The sequence below is a fragment of the Lolium rigidum genome, chromosome 1 (assembly GCF_022539505.1).
Source record: "Lolium rigidum isolate FL_2022 chromosome 1, APGP_CSIRO_Lrig_0.1, whole genome shotgun sequence".
Classification (NCBI taxonomy): Eukaryota; Viridiplantae; Streptophyta; class Magnoliopsida; order Poales; family Poaceae; genus Lolium; species Lolium rigidum.
The window spans coordinates 160,180,629-160,200,890 of record NC_061508.1 but is presented as its reverse complement, the minus strand read 5'-3'; the positions used below and the strand labels follow the sequence as shown (position 1 = coordinate 160,200,890).

The following is a 20,262-nucleotide window of genomic DNA, read 5'->3' as shown; positions in this document are numbered from 1 at the left end:
GTTGTATATTTCAGATGTTAGGAAAATCATTTGGTATCTTTCTCAGATATATTTGTGCGATTATTTTGAAGGCACAGTATTAAACACATAGATAAAAGGAAACCTAACTCAATTTCTTTTGTCTATTTGCAGTTTTGTCAGTAGCTATTTGTTGGCTAGGCCTGGAGGTTGATAGGCCAACAAATCATTGAAAGCCAGTGCTTCACCCTGCTGCTGCACTGCAGACATGCTGTTAGCTATAATGTTTTGATTTTTTTTCAGCATTTTTTCCGTCTCAACACAGGTTAAGGCCGGATCCAACAACCTGTAAAACAATGTGTAAAAGACTACACCTTCGGCATCACAGTGCCATCTAATCTCATTTTCCCTCTATATGGTCTACTATATATGTGCTGAGCACCATCTAATACGTGTGGTTGGCGTGAGTTTGATTAAATCTGCACATGAAGATGCTTTGTAGTCTGCCATCATGTGCTCTAATGTTTTTTCTACTAGGACATGGCCCATGGGTCAGATAACCGAAGGCAATAAGAGAAAGGGTACCAGCGACAAGAGACGCCCGGCAAAGGCCCTCTTCAAGGGGAAGCAGAAATCTTAGTCTTGCCAGGTGGTTGTCTAGCTTATCTGTTGGTTGCACACCTCACGTTTCATCGTAACAAAGCAGTGATTCTAAAACCTATTTTTATTGCAGACTGCGGTTGCAGAACCGGGCCAGGACAAGCGCGCCAGCAAGGAAATCAACCATGAGGCTGCAGATGAGGCTTCTCCTCGGTTTGCCAGCTCAGGAGGTCCGGCCTCATCTCCTCCGTTGGAAACAGTCCTATAAGCTTCCTCTTTGTCATGTCCCCCTCCCCATGTACACAAATAAGAGGAAAGGAAACAGTGAAACGGGTCCCGACAGGGAGAAGCGACGGCAGAAATAAAATGATGTCCGGTTGCATTGCCTTGTGGTGTTGATCATCTGATGGACAGAGAGGAGTTCGCTTCCAGGATCTGTCAAGGACAGAGCGATCATGTCGCTGCAGATGTTGTGACAACGCGTTGTGCTCGATGTGTTCATCTATGTCGATGCTATCCTGGGCAGGGCACTTCCCGTCTAAATATTGTTACAGTAAGTATTTACATCTTGCTCAGTTTAGGAAGTTCCATTGCCATCCATAGAAGACAAACTAACCACAGCGTGCTAATTGCAGGGTCAGGTCCATGTTTAGGTTTTTAACTGAAGCCTGCAGATGATGGTCACAGATCCATAATACTTAGACTATCTGTAAGAGATGGTTCATTTCCAGGCACGACGAACTCAGTTTAGATAGGAAACCCATACAACTACCTCTGTTTATTGTACTTCTCTCTCTAATGAGTTGAGGTTTACCTGCTTTAGTTCTAATCTTTGTTCTGTCTGTTGTTGTATGTACCTGCACTAAATAAGTATACCATAGGTTGCACTTTATTGACCTACTGTCTCCGTGGTGTTTGTTCTTAAGCGTGTTCCAGTTATCAATCAGACTACCAATGAGTAATTTCACTGAAATGAACCAACTGAAAGCATGCTTCAGAGTGTCGCATCTATTTTTCTTCTGGCCTTTGCTCTTGGATCTCTTTCATGTGATAGTTTTGGTTTTGATTCAGGCAGTAACTCAGGACAGAAACAAAGCACCCATGGTGCCTCAGAGAAAGATAACATATCAGTTATTGTCGGCTGAATCCGCGCTTACTTCACGGGAGGTTGCCTAAATCCTCTATCATTCCTCCTTAGACTCTTGAAGGTATTGATTTCCTTCCTTTGTTTTCCTACACGAGTTCAAAACCTCTTCTATGAAAGTTGTAAATGTTCAGAAAAAAAGAGCTAGGCAGGGAAGCATATAATTTTGATTACACATCCACCTTTAATGAATTAATGTTATTTTTGTTGCGTCAATAGGACTTCCATGACTTGCTTACAAAATCTAAACACAGGCACATGAATACTTGGCTAAAAATACTTTCCAGAAAAAATTAGGAAAAGAAATATTGTGTTAACAATTCTGATGCTACAGCTTTGTATACCAAGGTATTGATCAAATGCAACTTAGTTTTCATCTTTCTTGATACACAAACAGCTATGATTGGAAAAGTTTTAGTTAGTATACATCATGCTTACGATTTGTAAACCAATGTGCTAATCAAAGTTAGAGAAAGAGAAGACAAAAAGGCACCTTATGAATTGATTTTGATGCTGCATCTTTTGCTTATCCACAGAGACTACAGGCCACAGCTCATGTGATTTGGTGACGGCACCCTATCCGTTCAATCGCCAGTGAGCTTACTCGGTTTGGGTCACTGGTGCCTGCTGCCGGAGCCGGATGGCGCAAGTCTACCTCCTCATCCTCCAGATCTACTGCCGGTCTGGCCCTGCAAACAAGCGGGCGGCTTGCTATTGCTCGCAATAGCATCCCCAGCGTGGCATGGGACAAACGTAGCATCCAGCGAAGACCAGCCACACCGGCTCGACAGCACGACGCACTGGTGGAAACTACCTCCTTCGCCCTCGGGCTCTACGAATCAACGACGCGGCTGAGCTTCAGTATTGCGTGCCTCGCCCGCACGTGCCTGAACACTATCAGTCACCAAAGCATGCCGGCCATGGACGCCGGCGTCCTGACTGCTAATTCAACACCTCAGTGGGGTGCATAGCGCGGCCTCTGAGCGCGTGCCCGGCCGCCGCGACGTGAGCCACATCTCCTTGGCCGCCGGCACGCCGCTGTGTGCCGAATCTGAGAGAGAGAGGGAGAGGGGGGAGGAGGAAGGGATAAGGATGCCGTGGAGGCACACACTCGAGCACTCGCTGCATGCGCGTTCCTGTGTCACATGCTCGTAGCAAGTGTCGGATTAAGTAGTAGTGTTGTACCTGCAGCTGCAGTCTATGGAGTAGAGAATTACCGTACGGTTGTGTTACAGTACATACACAATTTATTTCTTGCCGACACGAAGCAATAATACAGTAATCATAGTTGAAAATAAACTTGATGATGTTAACAAGTTCATCTTTGTCTTCACTATTCTATTAGTGCTAGCTGTTTAATACACTTTGTAAAATATTATCTACTGTATGCTTTTTTAACAAAACAAAATGTTCCTTTACAGGTTAAATGAACATAATCCAATTCTTATTCCAACCTAATAGTTTGGATGTGCTAAGGAAACTTAAATGCTCTGAAAGCATGGTACTGTGATTGGTAATAAAAATAGACATTCCAAATGGAAGTCATTTAAGTACAGAAACCTCCATTGATATTCTAAAAAATAGATATACTTATAATTCAATATTCAGTAGTCAATCCAGACAGCAGTCGTCTCATTGAGGTTCTGTACCAATAATCGAATATACAAACCATTAATTGCTTTTTTATTTTACACATCAGAATCATCCCACAGGGCGCGGCGTGCGCCGCGCTAACTTTCCTAGTGCAACCAAAAGCTATAACTGCACGTAGGTTTGCCCTTCGTTCACATCGAACTGGGCCTAACACTGGTACGCAGAATGTTGGCACCAATAACTGTCGCAATTTCAACTTATGGTTCTGGCACACAAAAAAAAGTAGGCAGAAAAAATTGTTGCATTTACTACTTATTTTGTCGGACGACCGCAAATGAGTAATTTGCTCTCCCACTAAAATACACCTTACCTGCTCCCTCTCCTTAGTCCATCGACCCGCCGTCGCCGCCTCAGATCTCCACCAGCCCCCACGGGCGCCCCTCTAGCACTACCTAAATTTCTCCCCACCTCTAGTACTCCCGCGGTTCCTCACCGCTGCACGACACCACCGGCGCTCCTCTTCCAGATCCGCTTGTCTCCACCGACGCATCTAGCGACTCGCGGCGGCGCTGAACTGCGTGATGCGGCGGTTGGCGTGAGAAGATCCTAGCCTCCATCCCGTTCATGCCGTGGATATCTTCCAGATCCTTGCCTTATCCAGCCCCGTCGCCTCGCGGGTATACTTATTCAGCGTCGCCTTCCTCAAGTTGATCATCTCCTCGACTGGCGAAAACAAGGACTTCCTCGTAGGCTCCTCTGTCGTGCCACCGGCCCCAGTTCCACGCGGGTACCAATACTGTGTCCGAGAAGATCGTGGCGGCTGCCATCGCTGGGAAGACGAGAACACAAACGGTTTTTCTATTACTGATCGTGACGTATTCATATGGACGTTGCATGCCCGGTTTGCGGGGTCCCCTGCATTTCCCCGAGCTTGCAACTTGTCATTGACATCTTGCTTTCGCCCCAAGCCCCTCTAGGTGAACGCTTGTTCGTCGCCATTCAGCTAGGGTTCACTCTCGTTGGACTTTGCTTATTGTCGGAGAAGAAGAAGCAATATCATTGGATCCGATCCAATGGATGCATACTAGTCACTCCTGACCTGGCACGGTGACACGGTAGGCCCTGCATGCTGGGATTTTAAAGCCCCCCTCCCCCCCTCCCACGCATGCGTGAAACTAGTTGGATCGGCCCGCCTCAAATATGTCTGATCCGCTCGGCTTCGGCCCAATCCCATTCTCATTCCTTTTCTTGGATTAATCTCGCCTTTCAGATATGTTCAGTTTTAATTCGGAAAATATTATGTAACACTCTAAATTTTATGAATCCAATTTTCACATGATCCTGTTTAAATTATCAAACACATGGAACTAGTAACATGTCTAAATTCATTTTGAAACTTTCGCAGTATCTCTAGGTCTAAAAACTTGCATAAGTAATATTAAATAGATAATAAATCTTCTAGATATCAAAATTGTGCAAACTTAATTTTGGAGTGAACTTATCCATAATGCTCAACTTTTGGCACCCGTGTGCATGTCTAGATCTGTTGGAAATGATGTTTGTCTAAAAGTCAAGATTGGTCAAAATCTGCCCTTAGCAAATTATTATGAGAGTTTAAGAAGTTACTTTTGGTCAAGACCAGCTGTCACTACACCAGTAGCATAAAATCTTTCTTATGTCTGGAGCTCATATTTTTTTCTCTCTTACAAAGAATATATGCAGTATTTATGTTTGAGATGAGCTCTCTGGATACTAAAAAAATATTATTAAAAATAATATGTAACCCCAAAAATTATGAATCCAATTTTGGATGAACATGGACATCAATAACTATTTTTCTATGTTAATACCTACCAGTAGGTATATTGCTTGCTTGCTGACTTGTTGCTGGAAATTGTTTGCCCCATTTATAAAGCTTAAGGCCCTAGTGAAGTTTTGAAAAAAAAATCATATCTTAAGTTTTTAAAATGCAAATTGATTGAATCCACTTTATGTAGATTTTTAAAACTAAGGTTTACCTCTTTTTATTTTACCATATATTTGTGTGTACTGTACTGGAGTAGGGACTCGATTTGGGTGTTGTTGTTTGCTTTATTTGTTTGTGAAGATAGATTCGACTGTTGCTAGTTTTGAGGAAGGAGAAGGCTTTGAGGGTTTTGAACAAGTGAACCAGGGACTCAGTGTTGACCAAGGCAAGCCACCACTTGATGCATACCTCTGATCCTAATTTTTTACTATGCCTTGTTTTACCAGATTATAAATTTCATATTTACTTCTATTTATTCATGAGCAACTATGTCACTTTGAATTTTGGCGTTCACCCTTACGGGTGTTGTTCCTCATTGATACGTACTGGACCAACCACTTTGTGATATGGTGCTTTACACCTTATCCTTTTTTTCACCCCTTTTCTAAGAAAACTGGACCATAGGTTTTGAGCCCTTTTGAAAAATGAGTTTGAAAATGGTTTTGAAGAAAAGAAGTTCTTTGAAAACCTTGAATGGGGCAACCCTGACCAAGTATGAGTTTCATGAAAGAAATATTTTTAAAAGATGGACGCTGAAGGACAATGGAGGAAAAAGTGTTTTCCAGAACTTTAGCGTCTAAGCACTCACCAGGACCAAAAGGCAGTGCAACGACATTACCCCTTAAGTGGAATCGGGCATAGTGGAGTAGTTTGTCTCACCTTAGTTCGGGTCTTGCAAGTGTAAGGGGCAGTCTGAGCATGGACACCTATCGATCGTAGCCTTCCTAGTAAGGGGCCCCTTTCCATTTCGTATAGATGGTAGGGGTACAACCTCTGAGCTCCCACTGAAAGATGCCCCACATATTATCACAACATTCTGGAGGATCGAGCCGGTTGGGGACTTTGCAACTCCTCGAAAACAGCCCCTCGGACACTCGTGTCGGGAGATACAACTCTAGACGGCATGTCTTAGACTAAGGTGAGCAGGAGGAAAAGTACGATTGGGTACTTTTCAAGGCATATGTTGGTATGGAGGGATTATGCCCACGGTAAGTATCCGGATCTTGCAGGAAAAAGTGTACAACCTCTACGCAGTGTAAAATTATTTAGATAGTCGTGTCTGTGGTTATGGACGGTTGGAAAAGTTGTTGCTTAGCATGAAGCATTTTGGTTTATTAAAAAGAGTTATCCAAACTATTTTGGGAAAGGGTTTTAGTGGGACTGGTGGAAGAGTACATGGGAGGTACGGAGGAAGTTGAAAGAATGTTTTGGTTATACGAATATGGCCGGAAAGGAAAATGAGTTATCCTTTCCTATTAGTCTTCAAAAATAAAACCCATTTTCAAAATGTTTTTAAACAAAGATATATAGATGCTATATCGATAAGAGAACTATTGTTTTTTATCAGGCAAGCCCCAGAATAGAGCATGTTCATTGATACAACCATACTACATATCATTTTTTAGTTCTTAGTTTGGTTTGCGAGTATATTCAAACGTACTCACTAACATTGTTGTTCCTGGCTATTTACTTGGTCAGACTCGGAGGATTACGACAAATGAAGAAGGATTTGAGGTTTTCTATGCGAACTAGGAACGTTCTTCCAGTCATTTGCATGTAGGGTTAATGCATGACTTGGGCCCCGTGAATGCTTTTGTATGATGTATTTCCGTTGCTTGGATGTGAATTATTGTCCCTAAGATTATTATGTAAGTATTGGTCATGTGACATGTTTGAAATCTTTTTATTCGCACCGTAATGGATGATGTAATTTAATACTAGTTCGATTATACTTTCATGACACACTAATCATGTGATCATGAATACGTATGCATAACGGGTGTTTCAGACAGCTAGTCCACGGCCCTAAGAGCTGGTATCAGAGTCATCCTTACTGTAGGAGATCTTAGTTAGCATGGATGTTAGTTAGGAAACTACTACATTGAAAAGAAATATTTACGAACTTATTTTCCCTATGAAGTTGGAAGTATAGTTTCTATTTTTCACCTCTTCAAAATATCTAATTCTTGTCTCTTTGGTGTACCGAAGTATTTGAAACGTTCTTACTCTACTAACTGATCCACTTTCAACATATACATTGGATGATGCCTCCAACTCAGACTAGAATCCTGGAAGCCGAAGATGGGTCAACCATTCGCGAAGACTCTAGTATCTCCCATTGCAGCAATGGAAGATTGGATACTGAATTAGTCTTATGCATACAGGGATAGCCATATGTTGCCTTAGGATATCACCGAATATCTCTGTCAAGAAGTTGACCTTGTTCCTCTATGAACTTGCATTTTTGTAATCATCAAGGATCAAGTCCTCAGTTGTTTGACTAGCAGTTGTTAGGTCCATCGACCACGGGAAGTTTTCATCTATGGAGCACATCAGCAGCTACCCCTCTCAAGACCATGCATCCGCGTGATGTGAGATAAGAAGTTCCCCGCCATTGATCTCCAACTCAACATGGACGATTCACTACCGCTCCTGCTTCATCATCCACTATTTTTAGATTTCCCGTTGAAGTCAAAATCAATGAAACAAAGGCGTCAAGATGAAAGCATTCCCGCTGACATATTTTCATGGGCTTATGGGTTAAAAATGTTGGATATGCATGTCAACCTGGGATTCCACCATCGTTTAGAAAACCTGGTACCATCTAACGGACATCAAGGGACTTCAAGGGACATCTCGCAGAATGCCAAATAATTGTTCGGTCTTAGACACTCTAGCCTTTAGAGTTACCATGGAGAGGGAATTTGCTATATTCAAGAATAGGTTCAAGGTCCTTGACCAGAAACTGTTCCACACTTACGACATTCAAGTCAAATAGGTTCTTGCTTGTTGTATTCTTCACAACTGGATTTTAGGTTGGGGTCCATATGGCTTGTCCTAGAGGAGGTTGGGACTAATGCAGTTGAGACTGTTCATGGCGTGGAACAAGAAGACAATGAAGCCTGGCAAAACAATAGGATGGAGTGAGCAAACACGATGTGATATGACAGAGCTAACACCACCTTCTAAGGAGAAAAAGGAAGGAGGTCGAAAGAAGGAAGAGGAGAAGGAGGAGAACAAGAAGGGACTGCACTACTCTTAGGATTTTAATTGGGAAAATATGCACCTTCCTTCATGTGAACTTTCATGCTTTGATGAGAACTTTACCAATGAAGAAGTACAAGATGCAATCAAGGAGTCTTCAGATAAGGTTCTAGGAACAGATGGCTTCACCGGGTTATTCTTCAAATCTTGCTTGAACAATTTGCACTGTGCGGCCTCAATAAGGAGGATGTCCAGGAGGCGTGTGGTGGTGTGCAAGGTCGAGGAACTGATTGGCTCCCTTTCGTCATAGAAAAAGGAGAGGGGAGTGTGCCCACCCTCTTTAGGGTTCCAAGAAAAAGGGAAGGAGATGAGAGGTGAAGGGCTAGCTGGTCTGATGTTGTGTGGAGGACATGGATGTGCATGTGCAGAGGTGGTGATTGGCTTGGCCAAAGAGACAGAAGAGAGATAAGGAAGCATGCATGGCACAAGGCCATGGCCGACATGGCCGGCCTACGCTCTTTCCCAACACAAATGACCAAGCAAGCCCCAAGGCTTAAGTGCAGGTCAAGCCTGATGGGGTGTAGGTGATGGAGAGGCGCATAGGTGATTGAGATGATGGTTACACAAGTATTTAGGGAGATAGAGTTGCAAATGGATTGTTGATAATACTCATCGAAGGGGTATATATTTTCATTATGTGTATGCCAACAAGATGATGGTAGATAGTGGCCCAGAGAGGAGTGTTTTTTTGTAGAGAATAATCCATTCAAGTTTGGGTTTTATTTGAATTTCTTTAGAATGCTTGATGTGAGAAGATCCAATTTTGAATGAAGTTCATTTGAGTCAGCTTTTGACAATTTCGAAAATAGAAGGATGACATTTGTAGTTCAAAATGTTGTACTGGCCCAATTATGCAACGTAGATTTTTCCTCATAACATAAGGATGTAATAAAAAATAAAAACAAGAATAGTATGCGTACCATTACATACATTTGGGGAAAAAGGAAAATAGGTTATACACAATAATATATAATCAGTAAATATTTGACTAAAATTATTTCAAAATGGGAAAGGAATGATAAAACAAACCAGCCACATTCCCAAATTTTATTTGAGAAAAGGTTTTTGAAATACTTTGATAAAAAAAACTTGAAATAGTTTTGTAGACAAATAGGGAAGAAATAAAGGTTTAGGGTTTTAGCAAATTTGGAGGGAATCTCCAGTTTGAAGTTTGAGTTGTTGCCATAAGGTCTTGGACTTTTCTATGAGACTATGATGGTGAGTTGATGAGGTTCGTAAAGAATTCCTCAAGCGCACAAGTAGGATTGGATAGAAGCATCCCACAAATAGCATAAGAAAACAATCCCATGCCACTTCTCAAATCAAGTCAAAATAGTGTATATGATTAGAAGTATAGGAGAAAGGGATCCTTGATGTGATTCGTAGCATAGAAAACAAAAAAATTCCTACCGCAAGAACGAATAACAAGCCAAGATCCAATCTAGAAGATGGTAGCAACGAGAAGATCATGAGACTAACCCTCGAAGATTTCCAAAGCCTACGAGATTAGATCTTGTTGTTGTTATAGTCAATCACTTGCCGCTTTCAAAAGCGCGTAGAAGATCTTGACGGTGCCACAGTCGGGCAGCACCTCTGTACTCGGTGACACGTTCGGTGTTGATGACGATGTCCTTCTCCCCGTTCCAGCGGGCAGCGGATGTAGTATATCCTCCTCGGAATCCCGATAGCACGACGACGTGGTGTCGGTGGTGGTGGAGATCTCCGGCAGGGCTTCGCCTAAGCACCATGGGAGAAGATGGAGGAGGGGAGAGGCTAGGGTTTGGGAGAGGGGGGCTGCTTGGGCGCCGGCCTGGGGGCCCTTGGTGGTGCGGCCAACTTGGTGTATCCGGCCCTCCCTCTCCTCCTCTTTATATAGGTGGAATCCCTAGGGTTTGCCCAAAGTTTTCGACTAAGACCCCAATTCAAAAACTTCCATATGGACGAAACCTAGAGGGACAGGGACTCTCCCTTTCCCCCCTTGCTTGGCCGGCCAAGGTGGTGGAGTCAACCATGGACTCCACCCTCCCACTTGCTTGGCTGGTTAGGGTTGGTGGAGTCCAGCCGGGACTCCACCTTCCATGGTGATTTCTTCCGGAAGGTTCTAGAACACTCTAGCGCCTTCCATAAATGCACCGGATCATTTCCAAACTTGGAAAGTGATTTCCTATATATGAATCTTATTCTCTGGACCATTCCGGACCTCCTCGTGATGTCCAGGATCCCATCCGAGACTCCGAACAAAATTCGAACTCCATTCCATATTCCATATCTACTTAAAACGACATCAAACCTTAAGTGTGTCACCCTACGGTTCGTGAAATATGTAGACATGGTCGAGACTCCTCTCCGACCAATAACCAATAGAGGGATCTGGAGATCCATAATGGCTCCCACATATTTAACGATAATTTAGTGATCGATTGAACCATTTACATACGATACCGATTCCCTTTGTCACGTGGTATTTTACTTGTCCGAGGTTCGATCATCGGTATCTCCATACCTTGTTCAACCTCGTTACCGACAAGTACTCTTTACTCGTACCGTGGTATGTCATCTCTTGTGACCTAGTCACATGCTTGCAAGCTAATCAGACGACATTCCACCGAGAGGGCCCAGAGTATATCTATCCGTTATTGGGATGGACAAATCCCACTCTTGATCCATGTGCCTCAACTCACACTTTCAGAATACTTAATCCCATCTTTATAACCACCCATTTACGCAGTGGAGTTTGATGTAATCAAAGTACCCTTCTAGCATAAGTGATTTACATGATCTCATGATCGAAGGACTAGGTAACTATGTATCGAAAGCTTATAGCAATTTGAATTTAATGACTTGATCTTATGCTACGCTTACTATGGGTGTGTCCATCACATCATTCACCTAATGATATGATCTTGTTATTAATAACATCCTATGTTCATGATCAGGAAACCATGATCATCAATTAATCAACAAGCTAGTTAAATGAGAGGTTTACCAGGGACTCTGGTTGTTTACACAACACACATGTATTAATGTTTCCGATCAATACAATTATAGCATGGAGTGTAAACATATATCATGAACACCAAGATATAACAATAACTAATTTATTATTGCCTCTCGGGCATATCTCCAACATTCTCCCACTTGCACTAGAGTCAATAATCTAGTTTACATTTGTAAAGATATAACACCTTGGCCTTCTGGTGCTTATCATGTTTTTCTCACGGGAGAGATTTCAGTCAACGAATCTGACACAGTTAGAAACGTATGTATTTTGCAATTCATTTGCGTCTTCACGCATGACTCATTTTCCAAATGAGTCGGCTTTAATCATATATGTTCAGTCTTCTCGTGGAACCTTAATTCCGCGGTCTGAAATATGTCACTAATATTTTCACACACAATATAGCTTCAAAGTTCTGACATTATCGGAACTACACCAAGTTCTCAAAGAACTTCCCGGCTTAACATCCTCAGTCATTGTCAAAACAATGACATACTCTACCTTCGTTTGTAGAATCTGTCACAATATTTAGAACTCATCTAAATCTAGCATAGACTTCTTCTAGCTCATTGTGCTACTTTTTAATCAACACTTAGCCTAATTGAGATTTTATATGTGACCAAACTAATATCGTTGCAACACCTTACAGCGATTTGTTTGTCATTACCCCATATAAAACTATATATATCCTTGGTTCTTCTAAAGCACTCAGGGATATTCTTACTGTTGTCCAATGATCATCACATGAATCATTCTGGTATATGCTGCTAACTCTTTAGAGCACAGGTCATCTGATTGTGTACATATTATTCGTGATCTAAAATCACTCATGTGTTTTTACTCATTGAGTGTCAGATACACTCAAGTCTTGTTAAACCTTCACATGAAAAAGAACACCTTCTTAATATTTTTATATTGAACTACTTCAATATTCATTCTATGTACTTTAACTTAAACTTATTATGTGCTTCTATCTATCTTCATAGATCTTGACGCTAAATATGTTTCAGTTCATATCCTTTCATTGAATTTAATTCTCAATGAAATATTCTAATCACATCAAGTACATGATTACATTATTTATAATCAACGATATGTCATTTACATAAAGTATTATAAATATGTCTCAGCGCTCCCACTTAATCTCTTGCAAATGCAAGCTTCTTTATCGTTTCTGATGAAATCATAACTCTTTGATCATTTCATCCGGTGAAGATTCCAACTCCGTGATACTCACTTCATCCAGTGAAGTTTGTATACCGTTTTAGTATTCAACAGACTAGCAAAAAACTCTCAGTTGTATATTGTATAAGCTTTAATACACACTTCTGGTAAGTAATGTATTTTGCCATCCTACTAGCATATCTCATAAAAGAAATATGTAGCGATTACTAGAATAATCCACATAGACTATAAGCATCGCTACGGAAGATCTAATCTTATCGTAGTCAACTCTTTGAACTTTGTCGTAAACAACTTTTCGACAAGTCGAGCTTCTTCAAAGATATTCCATCCAAGTCCATCAATTTTATAGATCTATTAACTTTCAAAAAGTATTCACCTATCTTGGATTTCATGGCGCTTAGCCATTTTAATGGAGTTAGGGCCCATCGTAACTTCTTTGTATGTAGTTGGTTTATCATTGTTCAAAATCAATCCTTTGTCCACAAATCATTTATTTGATCACAAAGTAAATCATATCTACAAGGTTCAATGGGTACTTTGATCTCCATGACTATAACACTTTGTAGACATGGGAGCTATGATCTTCGTGGCCGCTTCCGGAACCAATTCCGATGCTGCGCTACTCTGATTATCATGCTCAGGTTCATAAACTTTATCTAGTTCCATTGTCCTCCCACTCAAAAACTTCGCTAGAAAAAATTTCTTGGAAATAAGTAAGAAACATCAACAAACACTTTTGTCTTTGTCTCCATAGTGGAAAGAATTTCCAATCAATTCTTTGGGATAACCAACAAAGACATTCATCCGATTTTGGTTGTAAACTTATTTACTTATGCTATGCATACCAAAATTTAAGAAAGGACTATTAGGGTTTATACCCATGCCATAACTCGTATGGTGTCATTTCAACGGATTATGATGATGCTCTATTTAGTGTAAAAGCGGTAGTCTCTAAATCATAATCCACAAAAAATATAATGGCGTCAATCATCATTAATCCAACAAGGTTTGGATACGTCTCTCGGATACTCCATCATCACAAAGATACTCCAAGAAATGTGAGTTGTAGAACAATTTCATAACTCTCTTAGATGTTCGCTAAAACTCGTAATTTAAATATTTCCACCATGATCAAATCATAGATATTTGACTTTTCTATTACGATGATTTCCACTTCATGCTGAAATTTATTTGAATCCATTCAAAATTTTCAAACTTCTTCCTTATCGAATAAATATATCCACATATATATACTCAAATTATTGTTGGAAGTTTTCATGAAGTAGAAGAATCTCCCGCACACAACTATGCTCAATAAACCATATACATCATCATGTATGTTTCCACTAAGTTAGTTGCCCGTTCAACTCTTGGCCTATGAATGGTATTTCAGTCATTCTCTTTAGAAGAGATTTGCAAGCGTCAAACGATTCATAAAATCAAATGACTCCGAAAATCCATTTGCATGGAGTTTCTTCATGCGTTCCTTTCTAACATGACCTAAATGGCGGCTCCACTAATAAGTGGAATTCAAATCATTTGCCTTACGGCATATTAGCCTCAGTGTTATGTATGTGTGTTTCACCATTAAGATTTATAATAACTTATCCATCGTACATGGAGTAAGGTCATAATTTGTACAAATCATTGTTTTCATTTGACCAGAGCAAAATAAAAATTATTAAGTTCTTTATTATAAATCCTAAGGGCTACTCCCTCCGTCTCAGTTCACAGGGCTTACGCGTGTCCCTAGGTCGTAAATTTGGCAATGATAATGCAACATATGTATTACAAAATATATATCAATAGAAAGTTTAGATGTTTTAATTTCTAATGATATATTTTTTATATTATACAAATAATATTATATTGACCAAATTGACAACCTAGGGATACGCGCAAGCCCTATGAACTGGGACGGAGGTAGTAGGTAGAATGCCAACGAAAAACATAATAACACTTTATTATGTTCCAGACGTGCATTATTACCATATTCCTTATCAGTCACTTAGGCCATTGTATTCTTGTATTGCGTTTTGTTGTATGACATTTCATACCAACCAATATGGTACTTATACCCAAGAATTTCATTATGTTACCAAACAAGGAATACATCCATAACATGTATATCATCTATATACAGCTGAGCTAGACTTTCTAGTCTTTTCTTTCTTTCTGCCAAAATCTTTTGTAGTTTCTCTTTTAGGTTTCCTCATTCTCAGAAAACACTTCAACATCAATAACTTCTTAGGTTTGTTGGTCAAACACCAATAACCTTGAGGTTCTTACCTTGAAGTTGATCATCACATGACAAGTGTTCCGAATTTCACTATTAGTAACCTTTTAATGTGATGAACAATTTCACTCATAATTTTTATCCATTAAATCATGACGAATTTCCGAGACCATGTTTGTACATGCTAGGCTCGTAAAGTTTAACCTCAGTATTCACATGTGCAAATCTGACTTGCACCCGTTGTATGCACACGTAGAATCTATAACACTCGATCATCACGTGGTGCTTCGAAACGACGAGTCTTAGCAACGGTGCATACTAAGGACGATCACTTCATGGATATGTGAATATCATTAGTGCCCAACTAGTTGGAGGATTGGGACGCCTGGCTTCTTCAACCTTCGTACATTCCCATAAAACTTATGAGTTTATGTAGTCTCACTAGATTATATTCTATCATCTTGCAATAAGGTCTTAGATATCACATATATCTCATACCTTGCTTATTTCTTGAAAACAAAATTTCCAGCTCCTTACTTTTCAAACGGAATTGAACTTTAAGTTTCACGGAGACAAGATGACTTTGGGTACTAATTCAAAAACATTGCTCTTTGAATCAACAATATGAGGTTTACTAAAAGTTTGCAATAGGACTTAATCATTTCTTGATTCTTCAATAATACGATACCAGTCCGTAAAGTTGCTTATCAGACTTAACAGTGTTTCTATCTCAATTACAAGACTAGCGCTTGGTAGATAACCGATGCCAATTCTATAAATTTAATTCAAAATACTATTCAGACTATGTTCATGATAATTAGTACATGTTTTAATCTAATTACTAATAAACTCCCACTTAATACAACATCCCTCATAGTTGTTTAGTGGCACACGATCCATATCCACTAAACCAAAACTGATTATCACGTGAGATGATGTAGCTTCAATGGTGAACATCAACATGTTGATCATATCATCCATATGACTCGTGTTCAACCTTTCGGTTTCCTGTGTTCCGAGGCCATGTCTGTACATGCTAGGCTCGTCAAGCAAACCCAAGTATTTCCGCGTGTGCAACATGGCTTACACCCGTTGTATGTGAATGTAGAATCTATCACATACGATCATCACGAGATGCTTCAAAAGGACGAACTGTAGCAACAGTGCATACGAGGGGAGAACACTTTATTATCTTGATATTAATGTGAGGGATCATCTTATAATGCTACCGTCGCGATCTAAGGAAAATAAGATGCATAAATGATTAACATCACATGCAATTCATATCTGATATGATATAGCCCTTTAGTATTTGCACCTTTGATCTTCATCTCCAAAGCACGGACATGATCTCCATCATCAACGGGCTTGATCTCCATCATCGTCGGCGTAGCGTCAAGGTCCATGTCGCCGTCTTCATGGTTGTTCACCACATGTAGCAACTATTACAACTACTTTGAAATAATACTACTACATGAAATATAAAGACAACCATAAGGCTCCTGCCGGTTGCCACAATACAATAATGATCATCTCATACATATTCATCATCACATCATGGCCATATCACATCACCAAACCCCGCAAAAACAAGTTAGACGCCTCTAATTTGGTTTGCATATTTTACGTGGTTTAGGGTTTTCGAGTAAGATCCAATCTACCTACGAACATGAACCACAACGGTGATACTAGTGTTGTCAATAGAAAGAGTAGATTGAATCTTCACTATGGTGAGAGAGACGAGACACCCGCAAAGCCACTTATGCAATACAAGTTGCATGTCGAGCGTGGAGCAAATCTCATGAACGCGGTCATGTAAAGTTAGCCGGGCCGCTTCATCCCACCATCCCGCAAGATGCAAAGTACACCAACTAAAGACAACAAAAGCATCAACGCCCACAAAACCATTGTGTTCTACTCGTGCAACCAATCTATGCATAGACACGGCTCTGATACCACTGATGGGATTCGTAGCATAGAAAACAAAAAAATTCCTACCGCAAGAACGAATAACAAGCCAAGATCCAATCTAGAAGATGGTAGCAACGAGAAGATCATGAGACTAACCCTCGAAGATTTCCAAAGCCTACGAGATTAGATTTCGTTGTTGATGTAGTCGATCACTTGCCGCTTTCAAAAGCGCGTAGAAGATCTTGACGGTGCCATAGTCGGGCAGCACCTCCGTACTCGGTCACACGTTCGGTGTTGATGACGACGTCCTTCTCCCCGTTCCAGCGGGCAGCGGATGTAGTAGATCCTCCTCGGAATCCCGACAGCACAACGGTGTGGTGTCGGTGGTGGTGGAGATCTCCGGCAGGGCTTCGCCTAAGCACCATGGGAGAAGATGGAGGAGGGGAGAGGCTAGGGTTTGGGAGAGGGGGGCTGCTTGGGCGCCGGCCTGGGGGCCCTTGGTGGTGCGGCCAGCTTGGTGTAGCCGACCCCCTCCCTCTCCTCCTCTTTATATAGGTGGAATCCCTAGGGTTTGCCCAAAGTGTTCGAATAAGACCCCAATTCAAAAACTTCCATATGGACGAAACCTAGAGCGACAGGGACTCTCCCTTTCCCCCCTTGCTTGGCCGGCCAAGGTGGTGGAGTCCACCATGGACTCCACCCTCCCACTTGGTTGGTCAGGTTAGGGTTGGTGGAGTCCAGCCGGACTCCACCTTCCATGGTGATTTCTTCCAGAAGGTTCTAGAACACTCTAGCGCCTTCCATAAATGCACCGGATCATTTCCAAACTTGGAAAGTGACTTCCTATATATGAATCTTATTCTCCGGACCATTCCGGACCTCCTCGTGATGTCCTGGATCCCATCCGAGACTTCGAACAAAATTCGAACTCCATTCCATATTCCATATCTACTTAAAACGACATCAAACCTTAAGTGTGTCACCCTACGGTTCGTGAACTATGTAGACATGGTCGAGACTCCTCTCCGACCAATAACCAATAGCGGGATCTGGAGATCCATAATGGCTCCCACATATTCAACGATAACTTAGTGATCGATTGAATCATTAACATACGATACCGATTCCCTTTGTCACGCGATATTTTACTTGTCCGAGGTTCGATCATCGGTATCTCCATACCTTATTCAACCTCGTTACCGATAAGTACTCGTTACTCGTACCGTGGTATGTCATCTCTTGTGACTGATGTCTACGCAGGCTTCAATTCCTGTAGACAGTGTTCGGCCTCCAAGAGCAGAGGTTTGTAGAACAGCAGCAAGTTTCCCTTAAGTGAATCACCCAAGGTTTATCGAACTCAGGGAGGTAGAGGTCAAAGATATCCCTCTCAAGCAACCCTGCAATTAAGATACAAAGAAGTCTCTTGTGTCCCCAACACACCCAATACACTTGTCAGATGTATAGGTGCACTAGTTCGGCGAAGAGATAGTGAAATACAAGTAATATGGATGATTGTAAGTAGTAATTGCAATCTGAAATAAAGATAGCAGCAAGCAAACATGTAACAGAACTTGTTGGAAATGGTGTTTCAATGCTTAGAAACAAGTGATGTCTACGCACGCTTCTATTCATGTAGACAGTGTTGGGCCTCCAAGAGCAGAGGTTTGTAGAACATCAGCAAGTTTCCCTTAAGTGAATCACCCAAGGTTTATCGAACTCAGAGAGGTAGAGGTCAAAGATATCCCTCTCAAGCAACCCTGCAATTACGATACAAGAAGTCTCTTGTGTCCCCAACACACCTAATACACTTGTCAGATGTATAGGTGCACTAGTTCGGCGAAGAGATAGTAAGATGCAAGTGATATGGATGAATATGAGTGGTAATAAGAATCTGAAATAAATATGGCAGGAAGTAAACATGCAGTAGAACAGTAAATAAACGGAGTTTCGATATTCGGAAACAAGGTCTAGGGATCATACTTTCACTAGTGGACACCCTCAACATTGATCACATAAATAAATAACTTCTCTTCACTTGTGCTACTTCAACACTCTCTTGTTGGATAACAAACACCATTCATTGTGTAGGGCTACAAGAGCACCCTCAAGCCGGAGTGAACAAGCTCCACAAAATTCGGAGTTCATATTTAAGTAACCTCTAGAGTGCATAATAGACCATTGCAATTTAGACCGAGTACTAGCATAGCATACACACTGTCAACAATAGCTATGAAAGGGGAATAGATCGCATCAATACTATCATAGTAATAGTTAACTTCATAATCTACAAGAGATTACAATCATAACCTACGCCAAGTACTACATGATGCACACACTGTCAACATTACATCATGGAGGAGTTAATAACATCACTAGAGTAGCACATAGATTAATAGTGATACAAAGCTCATGATCACATAAAGTTCACATGGGAGAGAGAGATGAACCACATAGCTTCCGGTACAGCCCTTAGCCTCGAGGGAGAACTACTCCCTCCTCATCATAGGAGACAGCAATGGCGATGAAGATGGCGGTGGTGTCGATGGAGATGCCTTCCGGGGGCAATTCCCCGTCCCGGCGGCGTGCCGGAACAGAGACTTCTGTCCCCCGAATCTTGGCTTCGCGATGGCGGCGGCTCTAGAACTTTTCTCGTATCGTGGCTTATCTTTTTAGGGTTTTCGCGACGGAGAGGCTTTATAGGCGGAAGGGCAGCCTCGGAGGGGTCCTGGGGGACCCACACCATAGGGGGCGCGCCCACCCCCTTGGCCGCGCCGCCATGTGGGGTGGGGCCCCCTTGGCTCCCCCTGGTCCCTCTTCGGTGCTCTGGAACCTTCCGTGGAAAATAGGACCCTGGGCGTTGATTTCGTCCGATTCCGAGAATATTTCCTTTGTAGGATTTCTGAAACCAAAAACAGCAGAAAATAGCAACTGGCTCTTCGGCATCTTGTCAATAGGTTAGTGCCGGAAAATGCATAATAATGATGTAAAGTGTGAACAAAACATGTAGGTATTGTCATAAAACTAGCATGGAACATCAGAAATTATAGATACGTTGGAGACGTATCAAGCATCCCCAAGCTTAGTTCCTACTCGCCCTCGAGTAGGTAAACGATAACAAGGATAATTTCTGAAGTGACATGCTACGTACATAATCTTGATCATACTATTGCAAAGCATATGAGATGATGAAGTGATTCAAAGCAATGGTAAAGATAATGACTAAACAACTGAATCATATAGCAAAGACTTTTCATGATTAGTACTTTCAAGACAAGCATCAATAAGTCTTGCATAAGAGTTAACTCATAAAGCAATAGATTCTTAGTAGAAGGTTTTGAAGAAACACAAAGGATGATTAAGTTTAAGCAATTGCTTTCAACTTGTAGCATGTATATCTCATGGATAGTTGTCATCATAAAGCAATATAACAAGTGCAATAGGTAAACATGTAAGAATCAATGCACACAGTTGACACAAGTGTTTGCTTCTAAGATAGAAGGAAGTAGGTAAACTGACTCAACATAAAGTAAAAGAATGGCCCTTCGTAGAGGGAAGCATGGATTACT

General features: G+C 41.3%; 1 long non-coding RNA gene across 1 annotated transcript; it reads left to right on the top strand.

Moving 5' to 3' along the window:
- The first annotated feature begins 363 nt into the window (after positions 1–363).
- LOC124682655 lies at positions 364–2,509 on the top strand. The gene is made up of 4 exons (XR_006996361.1): positions 364–607; positions 692–1,111; positions 1,194–1,766; positions 2,239–2,509. It is a non-coding gene; the product is annotated as an uncharacterized LOC124682655 (long non-coding RNA).
- The last annotated feature ends 17,753 nt before the right edge of the window (positions 2,510–20,262 follow it).